The following is a 25701-nucleotide window of genomic DNA, read 5'->3' on the forward strand; positions in this document are numbered from 1 at the left end:
CATAAAATTTGTAATTTTTGAAAAAAATGTGGTATTTGGAGAAGTTAAAAAATATTATTTAAAATTTAAAATTATGTTTGGACATGTATTCCACTTGAAAAAATGTTGCAATTTTGTGAGTGGTGAAATAAAATTTTCTGAAAATTTTGAAAAAATTCATTTTTTAAATTTTTTCAAAAACTTGTAAAATTTCATGGACAAACACATTTTTGAAAAAAAATTCAAAAAATGAAACAAATATCTATGAACAAACGGGTCCATAGTTTTCCAAGATTATAAAGGTAAACATATTCTTTTACATTGATGTTTCAAATTTTATCCACCAAGTATAGCCATTTCAATTTATATATATATATATCATTTGTCTAATTTCTATACTTCATCTTTTTAACAGATAGAATTAAATTTGATAAGGAATGTATAATTATTTTTTGGCTTATATGAACATATAATAACACTAATATATATGTAACAACTAATCAATGAGTTAGAGATAAGTTTAGTTGGTCAAAGATAGGGTGTATATAAGACAATAATAACGATATAAGATATGAAATGAAACAAATGTTATTTAATTTTTTTCAAAAATATATAGGGGTCATATATATAGGACAATAATAACGATATAAGCTATGAAATGAGAAACGAATGTTATTATGTTAATTTGGTTCAAGTACAAATAAGCATGTCGGCATGAATTACAAGAACAAACAAGTACGTGATGAGTTTGGTATATTTGAATTATTATGAGATTCAGTTCCATATAGTGTTAAATGCATGTCGTTGAATTGTTAGCTTTTACCATTTGTGCGCATTAATCTTTCTTAGGTCTCACAACCCTAGGATTGCCCCATTCTTATTAGTATCGGAATCATAAATTTTAATCTAAAAAATATAAGAATATATTGTTAGGTGTTTGCCATAGTTTTCTTACCATATTTGGTTTTCCTATTTGTTGAAGGAAAGGGCAATATAATTACCTTAATTGGGTTTTCCTTTTTGTAGAAGGAAATTATAATTCTCCTATACTTGGCTAGTCTTTTTTCTTGTAGGAAAAGGTTTGGACTTCTATAAATTGAGGATCCGTCCTTCTCATTCAGTAGCATCCACAATGTAGCCATAGGGGCTTGAGAGTCGTGTTTAGGGGGAGAACTTTACGGGACAAGTGTTAGTGTGTCACTTGTGTTTGCCTCTTCGTAAGGTTGTTCTCTCGATATTTTGTACTCTCTTTTTATATAGTGGATTGCTCATCTCCGCAGTGGACATAGGTCAGTGACCGAACCACGTTAAATGTTTGTGTTTCTTTTGGTATATTTCTCCTTTGTTGTATGATTTATCGTCGCTCAATGTTTGCTTAGCTAGCTTCCGTATGACACCTGATTTTTACGGTCCTAACATATATCTCTTATCGCTGATGACATCATTCTTATTGGGTGGTGTTAACGACAAGCGAGAGATTTGGAGACATACTTTTGAGTCTAAGAGTTTCAAGTTGAGCAGGACTAAGACAGATATATCTGGAATGCAAGTTCAGCGCCGAGTCGGGGAAAGTGGGCATGGACGTGAGGCTTGGATCATAGGTCATCCCCAAGAGAAGTAGTTTTAAGTATCTGGGGTCGATTATCCATGGGGACAGAGAGATTGATGGGGACGTCACACACCGTATAGAGGTGTGTTAGATAAAATGGAGGTTAGCATCAGGAGTCCTGTGTGACAAGAAAGTCTCACTGTTACTCAAAGGTAAGGTAAGTTTTATAGAGTTGTGGTTAGACCGACCATGTTGTATGAGGCAGAGTGTTGGCCGGTTAAGAACTACCATATCCAGAGGATGAAAGTAGCAGAAATGAGGATGTTGAGGTGGATGTGTGGGCATACTAGGATGGATAAGATTAGGAATGAAGTTATTAGGGAGAAGATAGGCATGGCTCCTATGGATGACGAGATGCGGGAAGCGAGGCTCAGATGGTACGGGCACGTGCGAAGGAGGAGCCCTGATGTTCCGGTGAGGAGGTGCGAGAGTTTGGCCTTGGCGGGAACAAGAAGAGGTACAGGGCGGCCTAAGAAGTATAGGGGAGAGGTGATCAAACAGGACTCAGCTTTGCTGCAGATTTTCAATGACATGATTCTTGATAGGAAGAGGTGGAGATCGAACATTAGGGTTGTAGATCCACCATTGCCTGTCACATCTCTTCTAACCTCTTTGTCAATTCTCACTCCAAACCTTCGAAAAAAGAAAAAGGAAAAAAAAGAAAAGACAAATAATAGTTATCAACAAAGAAGAACGCATTGACTCGATTGCGTGGATCCCACAGCAAAAAGAATGAAGGGCCAAAAAGTCAATCAAGACCTAAGAATAACTGTAGTAAATTGTTGCTTTGAAATGAAGTATATAAATAAATTTTTAGTATAAGATTGAGATCTTGCCCAAGATTTCCGAGATGTTGTTTCCTGCAGCTTCTATAAATCACCATTTTTACTTTAATTTCTATCTTCATTTCGAGCTCTATGTCTCAGAAATTAAAAATATGTCGTGGGTTGTTCGAGTTTTGGTCTTATAATATTGTTCCAACACTATCTAAACGCTATTGAACAAAAGTTAAACTTACTAATGACATATCCAAGAAAATTTGATGAGTTTATATATAGAGAGAGAGCCAACTGACTCTTTAACCTTTCTTTTTTTCCGAATGAGTTGCAGGTTCTACACCTTAAGATATGCAGCACCTATTCAAGAGCTGAGGAATCGACTTGCTTTTTTATATCAGCGAACTAGACCCCTAAAATGCTCGGTACTTTAAGGTGGGGAAACCAATCCTCCTTGCTCGTTCCTAGGTATTTTTTTTTATCGCCTTATTTCATTCACTGATTTCTTTAATTCATTTCTCTTTTATGAATAGTTAAATTAACGTTGAAATACAAAATGTAGAAAATTCTCTTCAAAAGACTCGAATAATGTTAAATGGTTTCTTGAGGCATCTTCGCTCCGTGAACCCGGCTGCTATTGAAGCCCGAATGGAAGCAAGCCGTCAAAGAATTCGGGAACTAGAAGAAAGACTCCAGGGACTACGCCAGGAGCAGCAGGCACTGATCGTGGAGGCAATCTTCCTTGGTGCCCGAGATCAAGACTCTAATTCTTTCATTCCTTCATCTTCAGATAGGTGAATCAATGGGCTCATTTCCTTTCTTTCTCTCATCAACTGGGGAAAGGTTCCTCTTTACTTTGATTTGATAGTTGGAACTCTTTGTATATAGGTTATGCCTAGGGCAAGTCCCTTAGGCAGGTTGATAATTAATAGTCTATTTTTCTATTATTCTCCACTTGAATATCAGAATTTTGTTTACGACGTGGTTCAAAATCGTGATAAGCATCTAACCAACACATACAATTTGCATTTTTGAACCATTGCCCTAGGGCAAACTTGTATTAGTTTTTATACTAACACTTCTCAATCAATACAAAAATTTATTGATTATATATCCTCTAAAACCAACACATTCAATAAAAGTTTTTTTTTCCCGAAAATTTTCCGGAGAAATTCATAGCTGCTATCTTTCGGGTACGCATTGGATAATCAGCTCACGGTGCAATAGCTTGCAAACTACACATGAAATGTAAACTGCACTAGGCAAAGCCTGGTGCGACCAACTCTGACTGAGGAGGCTGTTGGTGAGGGAAATTGATCTCTGATCTCCCATGTGAGAACAAAGGCAGACCTACCACAGTATCCAGTAAGGTTCGGCAAAAATCTTGTATATGTATATGTATATACCTTGAAAATAGTTAATTTAAAGTATTTGACACCCTGAACACTAAAAGTCTTTAGGGAGCACTGGTTGAGTAGAATAGTGCCCGTTGCGTAAAAATCCCGGGTGTTTAACCAAAAATCTGAGTCTTTGGTCAAAGCTAAAAAGAAATTCGGGTTACTGATAATCAGGAGACGAAAATAAAATACTTTTGAGAATGATGGTAAAGCAGCAAATAGTTTTGTATTTCAATAAGTTCCCAATAGTATTCCGTGTCCTTACAAATGATGATACTTCTTCCTTTTATAGGTAATTCTAGGTAAAGGAATGAAGCCTCAGCTTTAATGATATAATTATGAGTAATAAATGATATTAAATAAGCCGTTATACAATCATTCCTATTAAATACCAATTTTCTAACGTATCAGGTATTTAATAATGAATTTGGACTCCTTTCTGTCATCAGATCTTTGTCTTTAATGCCTTCTAATCTGTTGGCTTTAAATGACTTGAATTGGTACGAGACTCGTATCTGCACTTCGTCTCGTGCCTATTTAAATTCCTCTTCCCGTGGTTGTCTCCATCCGTGCCTCTTAGTCAATTGTTGCACTTTGACCATTTAACCAAACCACGTGTCATGCCACGTCATCTTTAATATAAACTCAATTTTTTCCCAATACAAATAGTCCCCCCACTTTCCATTTATTTATCAATTAAATAATTGGGAAGTGGATCTTCATAAAAAAGGAATTTTCGCCACAATTAATGCTTATGACAGTATTACCGCCTCAGTCGTCTTTTCCATTTAATGTTCTGCCCATATGTAATTTTCTGATTGATTATGCTATTTACACCCTTTTTCAAGACTTCTTCATTCTCACTATTCACGAAGTGATAGTTGCCTTTATTATAGGCTTTCCATCATTACACTTCTAAGTTTGATGGTTCCCATTATATACATAACTTTTTCTTCCTTTGTCTTCTTCACAAATCTTCAGCAAACATTTTCTTCTTTATTTCTACTTTCTTTCGACTTATCCTTCCTAACAATGTCATCTTCAAACCCTAACCGTAAAAAAGTTCCGATTCTAGACCAATTCCCCAACGCCCCTGTTAGACACAGAAGAGGCGGAGGAGGTAGGCTTCGAACAGGGTTAGAATCTACTCGAGACGGCTCCTCTGGTTCTTCTTCAAGGAGTTCTATCCCAAAGGCCCCCTCTTCTAGAAGTAGAGAAATTCTTGATTCTTCTCAAGAACCCTTAGTTGATGAGATAGTTCCCAGCGATTTGTCTTTTGAAAGTGACAAAACGTCTCTTCAAAAGCAAATTGCAAATTTGGAAAAAGCCGATGCTTATCCTACAATAGTAACCGAGCTTACAATCCCCACCATAAGAAGAGATTGTAACTGGAAGGATAGTCTTCGAATGTCAATTCCTTCCCCAAATCAGAGAATTTCCTCCTTTAGAAGTGGGTATTCTTTTGTTTATACTTACCCCTTCACTTTAGGTTTTAATCCTCCGATTGACCCAGTTATTCTTGATTTTTGCCGTTTCTTTACAATTTGTTTGGCCCAAATCGGTCCCCTAGTGTGGAGAACAGTGGCTTGTTTGAGATACTTATCTTCCAAAGCCAATGTCAATTTCACCTTCTCTCACCTCATTCATTTATACCACCCTAACTTAATACGCCATGGGGTTTTTACCTTAACTGCAAGGAGCAAAAAAGTTCTGGTAAATCCTGAAGATGACAAAGATCGTGGATGGTATATCCGTTACGTTGCTGTTCGTACGGTGGACTTGATTGGCGAAACAAATACTCCCTTCCCTGAGAAGTGGAATTTTGCACGTAGGTTTCCTTTTACTTACCGTACCTACTCTTGAGAATTTCAAAAGAAATTTGTTTTTAATCTCGTCTCTTCTTGGTTTTTTATAGCAACCATGGGAGATGTGGAACCTATTCCTAACTTCCGTGGTTGGGTAGACTCAATTTTGAAGATTGCTTCTAGGGAGCAAAGAACTTGGAAATCGATTTCTTCCTTACATGGCTGGAAGGTAAAAACACATGGTATGCCCCTTTTTATATTTATTTTTTTACATGTTAAGCATTTTTTCCTCAATTTTGACCATGTATATCCTTCCTTTAATCAGGATTTGGCGTTAGAGGAATGACGGCTGAAGTAGCTATGGCCATTCGCATGTCTGCTAATGCTGCTCTTGATTTGGATAAGGCTCGAGCCTTGCTGCCAAAAAGGAAAGCTATAAAAGAAAGTTCTGAGGAAGAGGAGGGTACCTCCCTAATTACCAGGCCAAGGGTCAGGAGGCGAATAATCATTGATGATGAAATTGAAGACACTCCTGCTCGAACCTCAACCACCGAGCCTGTTTTGATTCATTCTGACGAGGACAACGAACCAAGAGATAGTAATGAGTCAATTCAGCATCTTTTTGATAGTGGTTTCGAGAGTGGCGAGCTCGGCCCTGTTTTTGATGAAGCTCCTCTTTCCTCATTCGTTCCTATTTCCTCCATTCCACTGCCAACCGTAAGTATTTCTTTACCACTTTTGACGACTTCCGTTCTTTTACCAGTTTCTACCGCTCCTATGTCCGTTCCCTTGGCAGTTTCTACTGCACTTGCTTCCGTTCCTGCGTTGGTTTCTACATCTTCTCCTTCCATTCCTGTTTCTACATCTTCTCCTTCCATTCCTTCCATTGCTCCTCTTCCCTCTGTTCATCATACAGAGACGGGTTCTAGCAGTGGAAGTATGACTATGAGAAGTGTTACTCTTGAAGTTCCTGCCACCCATAGCCTCTTGAGAAAGACTGGTAGATCCGATGTTTGGCTCGAGCCCCTAATTGGAGATATTGAGAAGAAGAAGATGGAGAGCCATAGCTGCTTGACTCTGATGAATGACATAGTTCATTCTACTTTGAAGGTATTTTTCCTCTTCTTACCAACAAGTTTTTTTTTATTATCTTCAATCCCTCATTTTTATGAGTTGTCTCTGTAGGCTAACCTCATTGTTACAGAATTAATGGGAAGAATTTCCCTTCTGGAAAGAAAAGCCCGTGAGTCTGAAAAAACTGTCCACGAGGCCGAAGAAATAGCCAGGGGAGCCCAGCTTGAAGCAGCCAATTGGAAATAACAGTTTGAGAATGCTCAAGGGACCATAGAGGAGTTGCAAGAAAATAAAAACCTCCTGGAGCAGCAAAACCGTGGTTTGACTTCTGAACTGGCAACTGCCAAGGCTTCTTCAAGCCAATTTAAAAGAGATAAAGAGCTTTTGGAATGCTCTTTGTTAGAACAATTATCAAAGGCTAGTGAAGAAGTTAGGGAGCTTAAGGCACTTTTGGCTAAGAAAGAAGAGTATGCAGGAGAGTTAGTGCAAAGTTTGACTCAAGCTCAAGCTGACTTACAGACCTCCTCTGACGAGATTCATGCTTTGAAGAGTTCTCATGCCTCTCTTGAAGCTTCCCTTGATTCCCATTTAGCTGAGCACCAAATCTTGAAAAACGATCTTGCTATGTGGGAAAAGGAATATGGACTTCTGGAGGAGAACTTCAACATAGAGGTGAGTTGGGCTTTCCTAAAATCTCGCCGTGATGCTTTGATGGAAGCTGCTCAAGAAGGCTTTGACTTGCAGTCTGAACTGGCCAACGTCGTAGATACTAACGAGAAAAGTCAACAATCTACTGATACTCCTTCTCCTGTACTTGAAGCTCATGGAACGGAAGAGCTTTTAAATGAAGAAGTGGCTACTGCTGCAATTGGGGTTGCAATTCCTGCTCCCGAGGGTGAAACTTCTGATGTTCCAAACCCTTCAGTGACTAGCTGAAAATGAAATTGTTGTTTTTGTTTTTATTACTTGGTGGTGTTATCCCTTGGCAACTTTAAGGGATCTTTTGACGAAGTCCCCAGTTATCATAATGGGGCATTTGTAAAAAACAAATATTTTGCTAACTAAGTTTGTACTTAGTCTTTTATATTAAGAAGTTTTTATTGGTACTTCCATATATTTTATTCTTGCCCATTTATCTAGGACTTATAGAATAGCTTAGCATTTTTATTCTTTTAAAATGCTTTATGATTCTTCTCATGGATTATCAACATGAGGCTTATAAAAGAGGGCCCTTTTATTTTATCGACACTTAATGAAGAAGACGTCTCAACTTCATAATGGTGTTATAATACGATGAAAGAAATAGGAATACACATGTTTTGTATGAAACAAGTGTTTGACTATTACATGTATTACAGTACATCTACAACTTTCTCGTAACTATTTTTTGTGTAACAGATTTGTACATAACATAGAATAAACAAGGTTTTTCTTCATAACCTGTTTTAGTACATAGTCATGACCCTATCTTTATATATTAAGAAGGATTTGAGAGGTGACTTTGTTTATGAGTTTTGAGAGATGATTCTGTTATTCTCATGAATGCTGAAAATTTCGTAACTTTTACTCAACACTTGTCTCTTTGTGGCCGACTTTTGTTCGATATTCGTATCTGTTTCTCTACACATATATGTGTACAATATGTAGTCCCCCAAGTGTTTGAGCGGTGAAGTATGAAGCCTTGAGTACTTGTTTATTTCTTTTACTTTGGCCCTTTTCCTGAAACAGAAAGATATACGGGACTCGAAGGTGTGATTATAGATGAAGACTGCCTAACTCGTGTGTATTTCCATCAGATTAATTGTAACCCTGGGCTGGGAATTTAAGAATACTCCATTTTGCCTTGCAGGTTGTGACTCATCATTTGGCACGAGTTAGGGTGTTTTGCCTAGCATCTAAAATCGTTAGTAAAATATTAATAATCCAAGAGAGAAATTTTAACATGGTGATACCTGACCGTAGGTACTTTCTCAAAAGTAATATCTTTTTAAGTGGACGACATTCCAATGTGAGGGTAAAATTTTGCCGTCCATTGTCTCCAACTGGTATGCTCCTTTTCCCGCATTGTCACGGACTTTGTACGGTCCTTCCCATGTTGGACTTAGCTTTCCTGAGTTAGCAGCCTTTGCAGATTGGAACACCTTTTTAAGCACGAAGTCCCCAATTTTGAAAAATCTGAGGCGTGCTTTCCTATTGTAATATCGTTCAATTACTTGCTTTTGTGCTGTCATCCTTATCAATGCAGCTTCTCTTCTTCCTTCAAGTAAATCAAGGTTGACCTGCATCTCTTCATCATTAGATTCCCCTATTGCCTGATCGTACCGTGTGCTTGGCTCACCTATTTCAACTGGAATTAAGGCTTCCGCACCATAAACCATTGAAAATGGTGTTTCTCCAGTGCCTATTTTGGTCGTTGTACGATAAGCCCATAATACTCCAAGTAACACCTCAGGCCAATTACCTTTTGAATCCTGTAACCTCTTCTTCAAGTTGTTGATAATGACTTTGTTAGTAGACTCCGCTTGTCCATTACCTACTGGATGGTATGGCGTAGACGTTATCCTTTTGATCTGCCAACTTCGAAGAAATTCTGTGATTTGAGCTCCAATGAATTGTGGTCCATTGTCACACACGATCTCCATTGGTGCTCCAAAGCGGCATATTATATTTCGCCATATGAAATCTTTAACCTCCTTCTCTCGTACCTGTTTAAATGCCCCTGCTTCTACCCATTTAGTGAAATAATCTGTAAGTACAAGTAGAAACTTTACCTGACCTTTTGCTTGTGGAAGTGGACCTACGATATCCATCCCCCATTTCATAAAGGGCCACGGGGCTATAACAGGATGTAGTAACTCAGCTGGTCTGTGCATATTGTTGCCGTACCTTTGACATTTATCACATTTGGACACGAAACTGGTTGCTTCTTCTTCCATCTTAGGCCAATAATATCCTGTGCGAATTAATGTTCTTACCAGTGACCGTCCCCCTGCGTGATTCCCACAATGTCCTTCGTGCACTTCTCTCATCACATATTCTGTTTGAGAGGGTCCGAGACACCTTGCTAGTGGTCCACCGAACATCTTTCGATAAAGATTTCCTTGATATAAACAATATCGAGCAGCTTTTTTGCGAAGCTCATGAGCCTTTCCTTTGTCATTAGGCACGGTACCGTGCTGTAAAAAGGCAACAATTTCGTTTCTCCAATCCCATGTTAAATGATTAAAATTTACCTCGTTTTTATCAGATTCGAGAACGGAATGAAATAAATGTATGACTGAAGCATTTGTGTCATTTGCTACGTCCGCTGCAGATGCGAGATTTGCTAAAGCATCTGCCTCTACATTCTCGTCTCTTGGGATCTGCACTACTTTCCAAGTTTGGAATTGTTTTATTAACTCCCGTACCTTTGCGAGGTACTCTTGCATTCGCGTCTCTCTGGCTGTATAAGTCCCCAGCATTTGATTGACCACGAGATGAGAATCACTCTTGATTATAATCTGTGTTATGCCGAGTTCTCGTGCCAATTCTAAACCTGCAATTACAGCCTCATACTCTGCTTCATTGTTAGTTATAGAATGACATTTTATAGCATGTCTTATAGTCTCACCCGCAGGTGGTACAAGGACTATTCCTAGGCCTGCCCCTTTTACATTAGATGAACCGTCAGTGAATAAAACCCAAGTCCCCGAGTTTGCACCATTAGAAACTAGTAATTCTTTTTCTTCTTCTAAATGCATCCCCTGGATAAAATCAGCCACGAAATCAGCTAATACTTGAGATTTTATAGCTGTCCTGGGTTGATAAACAACTTCATATTCACTTAGTTCTATAGCTCATTTTGCTAATCTTCCTGAAAGTTCGTGTTTATGCAAAATATTTCGAAGCGGAAAAGCAATAACTACATTAATGGGATGACATTGAAAATAAGGTCTTAATTTTCTAGATGCCATGATCAAAGCTAATGCCAATTTTTCTAGCTGTAGGTATCGTGTCTTAGCTTCCAATAAGGACATACTTACATAATAAATAGGAGATTGTTTACCTTGGTCCTCGCGGACTAAAACAGCACTCACCGCGACTTCAGATACGGCCAGATAGATGAAAAGTTTTTCCCCTACCTTTGGTTTTGCCAACAACGGTGGTTTTGACAAATAAGCTTTCAAATTTCTAAGGGCTTGTTGACAATCTTCATTCCATTCAAAATGATCTTGCTTTTTGAGTGCAGAGAAAAACTTAAAACACCTTTATGAGGATTTGGAAATAAATCTCCCCAAAGCTGCAATTCTTCCCGTTAATTTTTGTACTTCCTTTTTATTAGTAAGGATATCAGGGATTTCTTCTATTACTTTGATCTGAGAAGTATTCACTTCAATACCACGGTTAGAAACAAGAAAACCCAAAAACTTACCTGATGCGACTCCAAATGCATATTTTTCTGGGTTGAGTTTCATATTAAATTTTCGCAAAATTTCAAATGTAACAGACAGATGAGAAATATGATCATGAGATTGCTGGGTTTTGACGAGCATATCGTCTATATATACCTCCATTGTTTTCCCTAAATGTTCTTGGAATATTTTGGTGGCCAACCTTTGATAGGTTGCCCCAACATTTTTGAGACTAAAGGGCATTACTTTATAACAGTAAATCCCCCTGTCTGTGATGAAAGAAGTTTTTTCTTCATCACCAGGATCCATTTTAATTTGATTATATCCCGAGTATGCATCTAAAAAGCTTAAAAGTTCATGACCTGCGGTTGCATCAATTAGTTAGTCTATATGCGGTAAGAGAAAGGAATCTTTTGGACAAGCTTTATTTAAATAGGTATAATCCACACAAACACGCCACTTACCATTTTTCTTGGGTACGACCACCGTGTTAGCTAACCAATTAGGATACTTTACCTCACGGATCGATCCGATTTTTAATAATTTTTGGACCTCATCCTGAATCACCTGGTTCTTGAAAGCACCTTGCTTTCTTTTCTTTTGCTTTATTGGTGTGAAAGAAGGGTCCTCATTGAGTTTGTGAGTCATCACATCCGGTGGTATCCCTGTCATATCAGCGTAGGACCAAGCAAAGCAGTCTAATTTAGCTTTTAAAAATTCGATTATCATACCTCGCATGTTTAAGCTTAAATTGGCCCCGACATAAACCTTCTGTTCAGGCCATTGCTCAAATAATATCACTGCCTCGAGCTCTTCAATTGTCGTTTTGATGCTTTCATTTTCTTCAGGTTCTTGAATTGTGTCAGGCCTTGAGTCCAAATCTGTCTTTTCTTGTTCAGCTGAAGTTTGATCTTTTTTACCTTCAACTGTTTCTTGTAATTGCTATTTTTCTTTATTTACGGTGCTCGTACTTGTTACAGCATTGACACTTCTAGCCATCTGCTGGTCCCCACGAATTTGGCAAATTCCCCATGGTGATGGGAATTTAATAACTTGATGTAGAGTTGATGGGACAACATCCATATCGTGTATCCATGCTCTCCCCATGATCATATTGTAGGCCATTTCCATATCAACTACCTGAAATTTAGTTTCTTTAACAACACTCGTAGTAAAAGTTGTTAGAATTACCTCTCCTTTTGTTACTACCCTTGAATTGTCAAAGCCTGACAAGGTGTGCGCCTTGGGTATCATTTTGTCTTCAGCTTGCATTTCACGTAATACCCTTAGTAATATAATATTTACAGAACTCCCTGGATCAATCAAAACTCATTTTACATTAGTATCATGTACAAGTAAAGATATTACCAGTGCGTCATTATGTGGAGTTGTCACTCCTTCGGTATCTGCGTCATCGAACGAAATACTTTCATTTTCTAGGACCTGCCGCACCCGTTTCCCGTGTGTAATTGTTACCTTAGAAACCTTGTTGGAGGCTGTGTAGGTTATGCCGTGAATATTTTCTCCCCCGCTTATCACATTCACTGTCCTCTTGGGTGAAGGAGGTTGTGGTGGCTCTTGCCTGTTTTTCATATAAGCTTGTTTTCCTTTCTCGCTAAATAACTCAGTGAGGTACCCTTGCTTCAATAGATGATCCACCTCACTCTGCAAGAATCTACATTCTGAATTTTTGTGCTCGTGATCATTGTGAAATTCGCACCAATGATCTGGATTGCGTCTATTTGGATTTGACCGCATCTCTTTTGGCCACCGTACCTTATCTCTCATGCTTCTTAAAACAGATACGAGCTCGGAGGTAGAGACATTAAAATTATATCCGCCGAATCGTGCCTTTAAACTTCTGTCATCATCTCGTGATTCTTGTCTGTTCCGATCATTCCTGAACTTTGAAGAAGAACCAGAGTCCCTGTTCCTCGATTTTTGATCATATTGCTGGCTATCTTGTTTCGACCGTGGGTCTTTTCCTGCAGGTCCCATATATGGATCGTGCCTGTTTTTACCTGATCGTTTTTCGGTTTCTGATCTTCGGGGACCACCCCTTTCTTCCTGATGAAACTTAGGTACGGTATCTTCTTCAATTCGCAGCTTCGTACTATACCTGTTGTAAACATCATTCCACGTGGTTGCAGGAAATTCTCGAAGGCTTTCTTTGAGTCGTCTCGTGGCTTCAGAACTTTTGTCATTTAAATTACTTGTAAAGGCTATCGCAGCCCAATTGTCAGGCACATGAGGTAGAGTCATTCTTTCACGCTGGAATCTATCAACAAAATTTCTAAGCAACTCCGAATCCCCTTGTTTGATTTTGAAAATATCTTCCATTCTTTTCTCAACCTTTTGTGCTCCCGAATGTGCTTTAATAAAAGAATCTGCAAGCTCAACAAAAGAATTAATAGAATTTTCAGATAAAAGAGAATACCAGGTTAATGCACCCTTGGTGAGTGTTTCTCCAAATTTCTTGACCAGTACTGATTCAATTTCTTGTTTGGTCAAGTCGTTGCCTTTCACGCCTGTTGTAAATGCAGTCACGTGGGTCTGTAGTACCATCATATTTTGGGATGTCAGGCATTTTGAACTTTTTCGGAATCGGAAGGGGAGCAGCACTTGACTTCCATGGTTGTTGTGAGTATTTGTCCATGTCTACTCCTTTTATTACAGGCGGAACTCCAAGGATTTGTTCAATACGCTCATTTTGTTCCTTAATCTGTTTCTGCAAGGTTAGTACTAAATTTTGCAAATATGAATTATTTGAATTACCTGGTCCCCCTTCCTGTGGTTCACTGAGGGTTGCTCCGTTTCCAGAATTATCAAGACCAGAACGGGGATTTTTCAATGTATTATTATTAGGAGTTGGTGTGGGTGGTGCAGCAGGCAATCGACTAACAAGTGCCTGAAGAGCTTTGCCGACCTGTACATCAATTAGCTTTTGTAAAGCTTCAGTTGTAACTCCTTCAAAGTGTTCAGATTGTTCTTGTTGATCAGCACGGGATTCAGTAACAGGAGTGCCTTCACGAGATTGACGTGGTGAATATGGAGGGGAGGGAACCATGTCATCTTGATTTTGATGTATTTGATTCTCATGGTTTCCCAATGTGTTATTACTATTATTGTCGGTGTTGTTGTTTGACATGGTGACGACAATGGACAAGATATAGCTTAAAAGAAAAGATTATCAGATTCCCGGTAACGGAACCAATTTGTTTAACCAAAAATCTGAGTGTTTGGTCAAAGCTAAAAAGAAATTCGGGTTACTGATAATCAGGAGACGAAAATAAAATACTTTTGAGAATGATGGTAAAGCAACAAATAATTTTGTATTTCAATAAGTTCCCAATAGTATTTCGTGTCCTTACAAATGATGATACTTCTTCCTTTTATAGGTAATTCTAGGTAAAGGAATGAAGTCTCAGCTTTAATGATATAATTATGAGTAATAAATAATATTAAATAAGCTGTTATACAATCATTCCTATTAAATACCAATTTTCTAACGTATCAGGTATTTAATAATGAATTTGGACTCCTTTTTGTCATCAGATCTTTGTCTTTAATGCCTTCTAATCCGTTGGCTTTAAATGACTTGAATTGGTACGAGACTCGTATCTGCACTTCGTCTCGTGCCTATTTAAATTCTTCTTCCCGTGGCTGTCTCCATCCGTGCCTCTTAGTCAATTGTTGCGCTTTGACCATTTAACCAAACCACGTGTCATGTCACGTCATCTTTAATATAAACTCAGTTTTTTCCCAATATAGTACAGGTAAATAATATTTGAAATCACTCACCCAACCAACACAGCTAACACTTGCCAATAAATATTACTCTGTACATATTTTCAGTTTTTCTGAAAAAATTATCAATATATATCCTTCTACTGTTTTAAGTCTCTCACGGGATTTCCATGCATCTAAGAGTGTGTGCTACTCCTCTGACTTGAAAGTGAAATATCCATTTATTTTTGTTTCTTTCACATATTTCTTGCAATTTAATTTATTTATACGACAACTAGGACTTTCGACGAAACTTCTTTTAGTTTCTATATATAGATAATTTTAGCTGTTCTTTCATATTAATTAATTACAAGTGATCATGACATTAAACATAATATCTGAAATGAGGAGCTGTAGGATTTCCTTCCTCATTTATCGGAAACAAAAAAATTTGATTAGTAATTAAGCAAGAAACCTTGATGAGATTGCACGTTATGTGGCAAGAGTGAAAATACTTAGTTTTTTTATTTAAATTTGAATATAAATTTTTAAGTTTATCAAAATAAATCTTGATAACTACGTAAAAATTATAATAATTATTATTATTATTATTGACAACATGTTTTATGTAAAAACAAGTTGTTTTTTATATGAAGCAAAAAGATATCCTCAAACGGCATTTGACTACTTTGTTTATCTTGGAGTTTTTCATATCTTGTAGGAAAGTCTTATCTATAGAATCTTATTCTTTAATTAGCGAGAGCAAAGGAGAAAATGATAAAAATGGTCCCTTATGTTTGTGGATAGTTCAGACTAGTTCATTAAAAATATATTTAGGTAGTTTTGGTCCTTTAAGTTTACGAAAAAGAGACGCTTTTGACAAACTCCGACCGTTAAAATTAATGAGAAGTGTGTATAATTTTTTTTTTATTGGAACTCACATTTGAAGGTGCAGTTTTTTTCTTCATTTTTTGCTATTTTTGGCCTATTGCTAGTAGTTGATGTAATTTTAGAGGTGCAATCTGCTATTTTTGTTCAAATTTTTGATAGCTGGTATATTTTTTAATGTTGCAATTTATGAGATTTGACGAAACATTTCTAGAGTTTCTTGTTAAAATATATTTTTTTACAATTGCGTTTCTAAAAATCAAAGTTTGTAAAATATTTGACGCAGACTAAAAAATATTCATTTATGACAAATTTAAAGGATCAAAACTAATCAAGTATATACTTAAGATACTGTTTTGAACCTACACCCAACTAAGGGTTCATTTTTGTCATTTTCTTGGGGCAATGTTTCTTACTCTAAGGGAATTTTTGTCTCATTTGCCATTTTTGAATGTTATGAGTAACTGATTAATTACTTTTCATAAGAACAATAAACTATATTATACGATGAATTTGACCAAAAGCTTTCAATGGTTTTTGTCTGATTACTCTGAGCATTAAATAAAACAATTAGCAAATTGGATTATGCAATCTGCTGCTGAATTATCTAGACGCTCTTATTTATTTATTTATTTATTTTTCTATACTTTAGAAGAACAAGACTTTCGACGTGTATGCTTTAAATCTTTTTAAAGAAGCTTGAGGACACTTCAGTCATTTCTTATCAGCTCTATACGTGTTCTTTTATGCTTTCTGGAGATACACGTGTAGATTTTTGGCTACTCCCACATATATGCTTTTCTTCTCTTTTAAGTTTTAATATATCTCTTAGCAAAGTAGACACAAGAAAAAGCAGCAGAGAAACGATCCATCACAAGACCAATTCAAAATCAGGTAAAAATTTCTTTCTAAAGTTCATATTTGAGTTTGATTCAAAGTTATTTTGCTCGATTATTGCTCTGTATCAACTTTACTCCTTAGTTTCTAGCTTTTAATCCATTCTCTTTGATTTTGGCATTTATTGGTCTGTAAGTTGTGTTTGTACGTACCTATGATTTGTGCTGAATTTTCCTACTTTCTCTCTCTCAAAATAGCGACGTACTATTTATGTAGTATCAAAGCAAATTAGGAAGAACTCTAGAAATTATCGTTAGGGCATCAAGATTATTGCTACATCACTAAAGTTGAAAATTTCGAAAAGGTTAAGGGCCTTTGTCTTTTATAATGTTTTACACTAAAAAGATTTAATGTTCTTGTATTTGTATTCGTAAAAATAACATTTATAGTCACTCTCAAAATAATAATCAAAAAAATATTGTATTTTCGTTGTATATATATCTATCTATCTATTTACTATACTATATTAAAAGCACGAAGGCCCTTAGCAAAATATCGTTCGCCCTTTTTACCCTTTAAAAATTAATTTTATATTGGATAAAATTATAATTTAAACTATTTCCCTAATATTTAAGACTAAATCAAGTCAAATTTTTGTTTACTAATTCAACCTTATTTGAATTAGGTAAGAAGTCCTTAACATATCCGAAATTTTATGACCTTTTCAATTAATAAAAGAATTATATCAATTTATGGCATATGCACACAGTACACGTTAGGTGCACGTTAGGTTTGTCTATTTTTTCTTTTTTGCTTGAATATAATTAATCATTTAAATTCTATTAGAATAAATTTATTAGTGGTATATATTTATACAATTATGAGAAGTAAATATATCAACATAAATATACTTTCCATGTTAGATATAATATTAACTAACATTAATATTTATATGTTGGATATTACAATTGATTTTCTAAATTTTCTATTAACTAATATCTTAATTGTATATAATTTTAGTATCTTAATAAAAAAATAGAGAAATTTTTCTTACACCAAGAATACCGTCTATAAAAGATATTAGTGATACAAAAACACAATATATCATGCTTATCTTCATAAAAAAATATATAAATAACCTACCTAAATTCTTAATCATTGCAAATTCAAAAAATAACCAATAACTATGCATTCAACTATTCATCAACGTACCACCAAAGGATGTGGTGCAGCGGATGAGGCTGCTCTTTCCTTAATCAGAGGTCTCGAGTTCGAGCCCTGAGTATGGAAAAATCCTTGGTAGAGAGCACTTCCCCAGAATGAGGCCCTATGCGGCGCGAATCCGGATATAGTCGGGCTCCAACGTGGGTACCGGACACCGGATGGGAAACCAAAAAAAAACTATTTCATCAATGTAGCATTTACTTTTTAATTTAAATAAATATTACATTTATCTCGATGTCAATTGTTATTACACATAATTCATTCTTATTCTAAATTCTATGCACTTTTTATCAATAAACGCAAAAATATATACAACGCATGTACACTAAAATTAGTATGTGTGTATATATAGATTGGGGGGATATAAATAGTTTTGGGTGCGGGGTAAACGCACGTTATTTTTTTCCCTTTTTCTTCGGGTATTGAAAGACAAATTGAGGTACGTTGTACGTAGTAAAAATTAAGAAATCAAATGAAGAGTTTTTAATTTACCCATGTCGTCAATTTTTTTTTACTTTACTTTTAATCTTTATACGTCAATATTATTATTATTATTATTATTATTATTATTTTTTCTTACCATGTTAGCCTCGGGAGGCGCTAGTTACATTCCAATAAAATGGGGTAAAGGAAACAAGAGCAAAATTTAAGGGGTGGTTTGGTAGAGTGTATAAGAATAATGCGAAATAAGGTGTATTAGTAATACATGGATTAGTAATGCAATCATTAGTTGTGCATATATTATTTCTTATTTACTGTTTGGTGTGGTGTATTAAAATTATAATGCATTACATAATTTTTAAGAAAAATAGTTGTTTACAAAAATGCCCTCAATATTCTCTAGCTTTAAAGGACTTTAAGGACAATTTTGTCTTTAAATACTAATGCATGCATTAATAGCCTTGGTATTACTAATGCCATGATTTTCTATGCACTATTAATGCATAGGATAATACCAAGTATGACGTATAATTAATACAAGTATTAGTTATACAAAGATTAAAAAAATATACCAAACAAGGTATTAGTAATGCATAGAGTTAATGCTTGCAATATTTTTTCTAATACCTCCTATCAAACGACCCCTAAGTTTGACCGTAATTTGACTTTTTAGCTAACGGGTTTGTATTTTGATGTTGAAATTAGGAATAGGTTCGTATCACTATTTGAAACTTGTCTGTTGGATTTGAGCTCGGTATAGAATCGTCTTTGTTGGTTGAGTTATATCTCTTCCCCGCCCCATCGAGAAATAGAACTGATTAATCCTAAGTCAAAGGGTCGAGAAACTCAACACCAATATTCTTGAACAACTTGGAGCCGGGCCTTCTTTTCGCGCTATTATGGATATGAAAATAATGGTCAAAATCGGATTCAATTGTCAACTGCCCCTATCGGAAATAGGATTGGAGTGCTTTACCTCCCTCCCCCTCCCCCACAAACCAATATGGGATTTTTCAGAGCAATCCGAATTTAATCGCGCTCCAATATAAATACCGGTGAATGTAAAACCAAAAAAAAACATTGATCACATCCATAGTTAATTGACTGGATAAGGGAACCGAAGCAAACTGGTGATTGCATATCGAGGACGTGACCTCAGCCATCAAATCACAATATCACTTCCAAACGACTTAGGCACCAAACTCTTTGACCACTTCACAGTTTTTTTAATTCTTTTTTATTTGATGTTTGATATCTTTTCGAAATTCAATTTATTCGGATTAACGTTGAAAAATTCTAATTTGCGATAAAAGTTTCTACTAAAAGCGATTTCATACTCAGCAATCAATTCCAAGATTTCTGATTGAAAATAGAGTAACATATCACTTTGGAATAGTTTGTAACTTTCGAAATACTTAGGTAAATCTATGCGATTTTTTCCTTACCAAAAAAAAAAGTATAATAACCATTTATGAAATTTACCCTATTGTTTCTTGTCTTTTAAATCCATTTATGTAGATTTCCAATCTCATTCTTCCTTTTTGTTCCTTCAAGAAATTCAGAGCTTTGGACAAGTGGACAAGGGAATTCATTGTGTTAAATAAGTTCAGTTGGACAGTAGGAAAGTCTAGAGGCTTTCAATTATTTATCATGTACGGTTGAACATTTTTTTTAAATATTATTATTATTTTAAAACAAAGAAGTTTTTTGGAGAAATATTTTGGAAGAAGCTTTTGGACAGAGTTTTTGAAAAATATTTGCACAAAATTTTGGGTCCATTCAAGTATACTTATACCGAAAAATCTAATGTTTTTATTTATTTTTTATGTCAAATTTTCGATAACTAATTATTCTCTTTTGCAGAGGCGGAGGCACGCTATAGGGTGAGGAGTCACCGGCATCCGGAAACTTCGGCAAAAACTCCATATATACTTGCAAATATCTTCAAAAAATAATCGGATATTAGCATAGGTTCCGTACCAATCTTTATGAGTGGTAATAAATTTATATTGAATGTCATAGTGCTTTTGCGACCGTCAAATCCTGGCTCTGCCTCTGCTCTTTTGTAGGTGATGCCTACATGAACTCCATAGAAATAATAAAATGATACCTTTATTAATAAACTCGAACTATATATAGGCTTATTCTTTTTGTCTTTTTTCTTTTGAGTTATGATGACTATATCTTGTATTTTAATAAAATAAGCTAAAATAGTTGTGAATTAATGATCAATCATAGTAGGAGTAAAGCTCCATTTTACCAACTCATTCAGTGTAAGAAATTGAATGAAAAAATCAGATTTGAAAACTTTTGTGTTTTCATTTCTTGCTTTGTACATGTATATATTATACACTTCACATATATATTTATTTCTCCCACACTAACCCACTAAGTTATGTCCCCTTATATTATAATATACCTGCTAACTCCATTAATTATGTCCCCCCATGCCCACTAATTTATGTTCTCTAACTCATTAATTATGTTCCCCTAATGCTAAAGACAGAATATACTATGCACGTTGGTTTCTTCTTCACCCTTCTTCTTCTTCACGTTCTTCTCTATCAAGTTCAGTAAATCTCCATGAGTATTAGAATTAGGATATGGCTTCTTCTTTCCAATATCTCCCCTCAAGTTGGAGGGTAACTTTGTGACCCCTAACTTGCTCAAAATTTCGGAGTGAGAAACCCCAGAAAGTGGCTATGTGAAGAGATCTGCCAGTTGGTCTTTAGATGGAACAAAAGAAAGGGTAATTAAACCGGAAAGGAGCTGTTGACGCACAAAATGACAGTCAATTTCTACATGTTTTGTGCATTCATGGAAGACGGGGTTACAGGCGATGTGAATGGCTGCCTTGCTGTCAGAGTGAAGAGAGGTATTGGAAGACTTATTGGTGTAGAGAGATTTTTAAGGAGTCGAACTAACCATGTAAGTTCTGCAGTAACTTTTCTCATAGATCGGTATTCTACCTCTGCAGAAGATAGAGAGATTGACACCTGTTTCTTTGATTTCAGGAAATAGGGGCTCCTCCTAGTGTGATGAAGAATCCACTTACGGACCTCCTAGAATTCTTGAAAATGCAAGCAAGGAGAATAAGTGTTCTGCGGAGAGAAGAATTCCTTGTCCTAGATCATAGCTCAAATATTTGAGCACTCGTAAGGCAGCAGAGAAATGAGACTTACACAGTCTCTTCATGTATTGACTGAGGGTAAGGACTACAAAAGAAAAGTCCGGGTGAGTGTTAGTGAGATAGTTCAACTTGCCAACCAGATGACGAAATACTGTTGGATATTGCAAAGGGTGTCCATCATCAGCTTCAAGCTTGGAGGAAGGATCAAGTGGAGAACTGACTCAAGGCAGATGAGATACATCAAATTCCTGCAACATATTTAAGGTAAATCTTCTTTGGCTTACAATAAAACCTTCCGTTTCTCGCAGAATTTCCATCCCTAAAAAATAATGTATGTCTCCTATATTTTTGACCTTGAATTCACTGTGTAGAAACTGCTGAATTTCTTCCAAGTCATCTCTAGTAAGCAGTATATCATCTACATAGACAGTTAGGATAGAAACCAGGTTTCCTGTTCGTTTAAAGAATAGTGAGCAATCGTTTAATAATGAAGAATATCCCTCCCTTAAAACTCAAAGCTCCTGCAAGGCTAGCATACCATTGCCTAGAAGCTTGTTTTAAACCATATAATGACTTCCTTAGTAAACAAACATGCTTAGGACTAGGAGGTGCTAGGCCTGCTGGAAACCCCATGTACACCTCCTCTTGTAGATCACCATGCAAAAATGCATTGTTGACATCTAATTGACACACATTCCAATCTCTTTTGGCTGCAATAGTGAGTAAATACCTTATGGTTGTCATTTTCACCACTGGTGAAAAAGTCTCACTATAATCTATTCCTTATCTTTGGACATCCCCCCTGACCACTAGCCTTGCCTTCAACCTTTCAATTCTTCCATCCACCAAATGCTTTACCTTATACACTCATTTGCAAGGTAAAGCCTTTTTTCCTTTAGATAATTCAACCACATCCCATGTGTGGTTATCTTCTAGAGCTTTAATCTCCGATTTCATAGCTTCTATCCAACATGAATGTTGACAAGCCTGTCCAAAATTGTTGGGTTCTGTCAGAGTAGAGATGGATTGCAACACATGTTGATTGTTGGGTGACAGAGAAAAGAAACAAAATTCCTTAGGCTTACTTGGTTGAGTGAAACAAGCTGTTGCTACATCTGTGAACATGATATTACTGCATATATAATCTTTCAAGTATGCTGGTTGATTGGAAACTCTTCCTGACTTTCGTAATGGTGTAGGCTGCTGGGGTATAGAAACAGGTGAGGTAGTGTGTGGTGTATCTATGATAGATTGAAAATAAATTGGGCTAGTAGACAATTGGTGATGAGAGGGAGTATATGAAGATATTGGTGATGGTGAGGAGAAAATATCACAAACTTCAGGTTCTAAAGAAATGGATATGGATTGATCATGTGATAAAGGTGAATAGGTAGGTTCTGTAGTAAATGTTGAGCTTGGAAATATAGGATGTTGTGATGTGTTGGTTTCAACAAAAGGGAAGTGTGATTCATGAAATTTCACATCCATTGATACAAATACTCTTTATGTGAACAAATCTAATAGCTTATATTCCTTCTGATGGAGCAGATAACCAAACAAAACACAAACTGTTGCCTTATCATCAAACTTACCTCTTCCCTAGGCTATTGTAGAAGCATAATAGAGGCATCCAAAATTTCTTAAATGATCATACTTGGGCTTCTCTTGAAATAAAACCTCATATAGTAGCTTTCCTTTAAGAACATTAGACGGCATCCTATTAATAAGATGTGTGGCAGTTAGGATAGATTCACCCCAATATGAAAAATGTAGCTTGGATTGAAACATTAATCCTCTTGCAATCTCTAAGAGGTGTCTATGCTTCCTTTCAACAATTTCATTCTGTTGAGGAATTGCTACACAAGACATTTGGTGTAGAATTCCTTTTGATGCTAGAAAAGCTGCCTCTTGTGTCCCTTTTCCCAATTCTAATGCATTGTCAGATCTTATTATTTTGACTTTCATATTGAATTGCCTTTCAACCATAGACAAAAAAGATTTAAGCATAGGAAAAACATTACTTTTTGCACTTAATAAAAATATCCATGCTCCTCTACTATAGTCATCTACTACAGTAAGAAAATATTTGAATCCATTGTAAGTATTTGATTTATAAGGTCCACATGTGTCTACATGTATAAGTTCAAATATATGCTTGGATTTTATGCTACTGACAGGAAAAGAATTCCTGATTTGCTTAGCCTTACGACAAACATCACATATAAACTCAAAATTTGACCTACAATGAAGGAAATCTAAATGTTTCATTGCTGAAAATGGGAGGTGTCCCAATCTTACATGACAAAGTTTAACATCAGGAGCACCATTAACTTGAATTAGACTAGAAAAGGAAACAGACTCTGAAACGGGATTTCTTTCTTTTGGAATTGAAAATACATTACTACTGAACAACCCCTTAGACTTAAGGTTATTTGGTTCCAACAAGTAGAGTCCCTCTCTAACTTCACCAAAAACTTGTGAACTCTTCATTAAAAGACCCTGTAACACACACACAATAGATGTGAATAGGACATCATACTTGAACCGAGCACAAAACCTATTAACTGATAATAAGTTATATTTGAAATCCAGAACATGTAACACATTGTTCAGGATATGACCTGGCAGAATAGAAATACTCCCTATATGAGTAATAATCACCTTGAAAGAGTTAGGTAAACTGATATTCAAATGTACAGGAAGCGGAATTAGAAACAAAAAAGAATTAGAATCAAAACACATATACTCTGAGGCACCTGAATCAATGATCCAAATGTCTGATTTTAGACTAGTAAACACTGAATCAGAGTATTTTAGAATAGTACCAGCAACTGCATTAGCATTGATTCCTATATTTTCTACATGTGCTAACTTTGCCTGCTTATACATCTGCTTATTTCTGTAATTTGTTCCTTGCTGAATTGATGTCCAAAATTATTGTTATTGAGCTCAGTGCTTTGTCCTACTGAATTTTCACGTTCCTCATGTGTTAGGACTACATTTCCTTTAATTTGAGTCTGATAACCTTTGTGATTGGTGAACTCAAAATCTTCTGGAAATCCAATAATTCTATAGCAGTTTTCTTGTGTATGTCCTATTTTGCCACAATTAGTACAAGACACATTTGGATTGTACTTCTTTTTTCCTTTAAACCTTTGCTGAAATTTTAACAAACTTTTGCCCTTAGTTGTTATATTTATGTGATATGGCTGGTCCTCTTTGTGTTTGGCTTCTAAGTTTCTCATAATTCTTTCCTTGTCCTGTAATTATAAATGCTGCAAAATCAGTTAGAAGTTGTGCATTAGGCTGCTTGGCCTCTCCAGCTGCCATGAAAGACACTGATTCAGAATTAAAATATCCATTTGCATAAACTTCTCTTTGATTTTCATCTTGCAAGAGAAGTGAATAAGCTACATCCATACTAGGCAAAGGGTTCATCATGAGGATATTTCCTCTTGCTTGTGCATATATGTCATTTAATTCCATTAGGAATTGGATCAATCTCTGATCCTCAAGAGACTTAGTCAACTTTGCATTTCCTTCACAAACACAAATACATGAACAATATATGATAACATTTAGAGCATCTAATTCATCCTGCAGTCATTTGAGCTTAGAGAAGTATGTTGCAATGTCACTGTTTCCCTATGCTAAACCTAATAACTCCTTCTACAGATGATAAAGCTTAGCTCCATTTGATCTCCCAAATCTCTGCTCCAAGCTGTCCCAAAGCTCTTTTGCAGTTTTGGAGTATATCTCACTATCTGCAATATCCTTTGAGAGAGCATTTAGAATCCAAAAGATGATCATGTCATTCAAACAACTCCATTGTTCATGGTCTGGAGACTTCAGATCTGGAGATTGACATGCTCCATTGATGAAACCAAGTTTCTTCTTGGCTGACAAAGATAGAAGAATAGATCTCTTTCACCCTGGGTATCCTCTTCCATCAAATACAGTGTTGACTAGAGTCATTCCAGGTGAATCAGAGTTGCTCAGATGATAAGAGTTATTGATACCATAGCTGACTGCTTTTGCAACATTGCTTGTATCACTAGTAGACGTAATGGTTGTTTCAGGCATTTTAGATTACTGATTATGATGATGAATCTGATATAAATGGATTTTGATGGTCGGGCTGTTGGAATGATCTTATTGCTCTGATACCATGTAAGAAATTGAATGAAAAAATTAGATTTGAAAACTTCCGTGTGTTTTTATTTCTTGCTTTGTACATGTATATATTATACACTCCACATATATATTTATTCCTCCCACACTAACCCACTAAGTTATATCCCCTTATATTATAATATGCCTACTAACCCCATTAATTATGTCCCCTCATGCCCACTAATATATGTTCCATAACCCATTAATTATGTCCCCTCATGCCCACTAATTTATGTTCCCTAACCCATTAA

General features: G+C 36.0%; 1 long non-coding RNA gene across 1 annotated transcript; it reads left to right on the forward strand.

The window, feature by feature from the left end:
- Nucleotides 1–16405: 16405 nt before the first annotated feature.
- Nucleotides 16406–20592, forward strand: LOC107808277 (uncharacterized). The gene is made up of 2 exons (XR_001653104.2): nt 16406–16539; nt 20011–20592. It is a non-coding gene; the product is annotated as an uncharacterized LOC107808277 (long non-coding RNA).
- The last annotated feature ends 5109 nt before the right edge of the window (nt 20593–25701 follow it).

This window comes from Nicotiana tabacum, chromosome 9 (assembly GCF_000715075.1).
Source record: "Nicotiana tabacum cultivar K326 chromosome 9, ASM71507v2, whole genome shotgun sequence".
Classification (NCBI taxonomy): Eukaryota; Viridiplantae; Streptophyta; class Magnoliopsida; order Solanales; family Solanaceae; genus Nicotiana; species Nicotiana tabacum.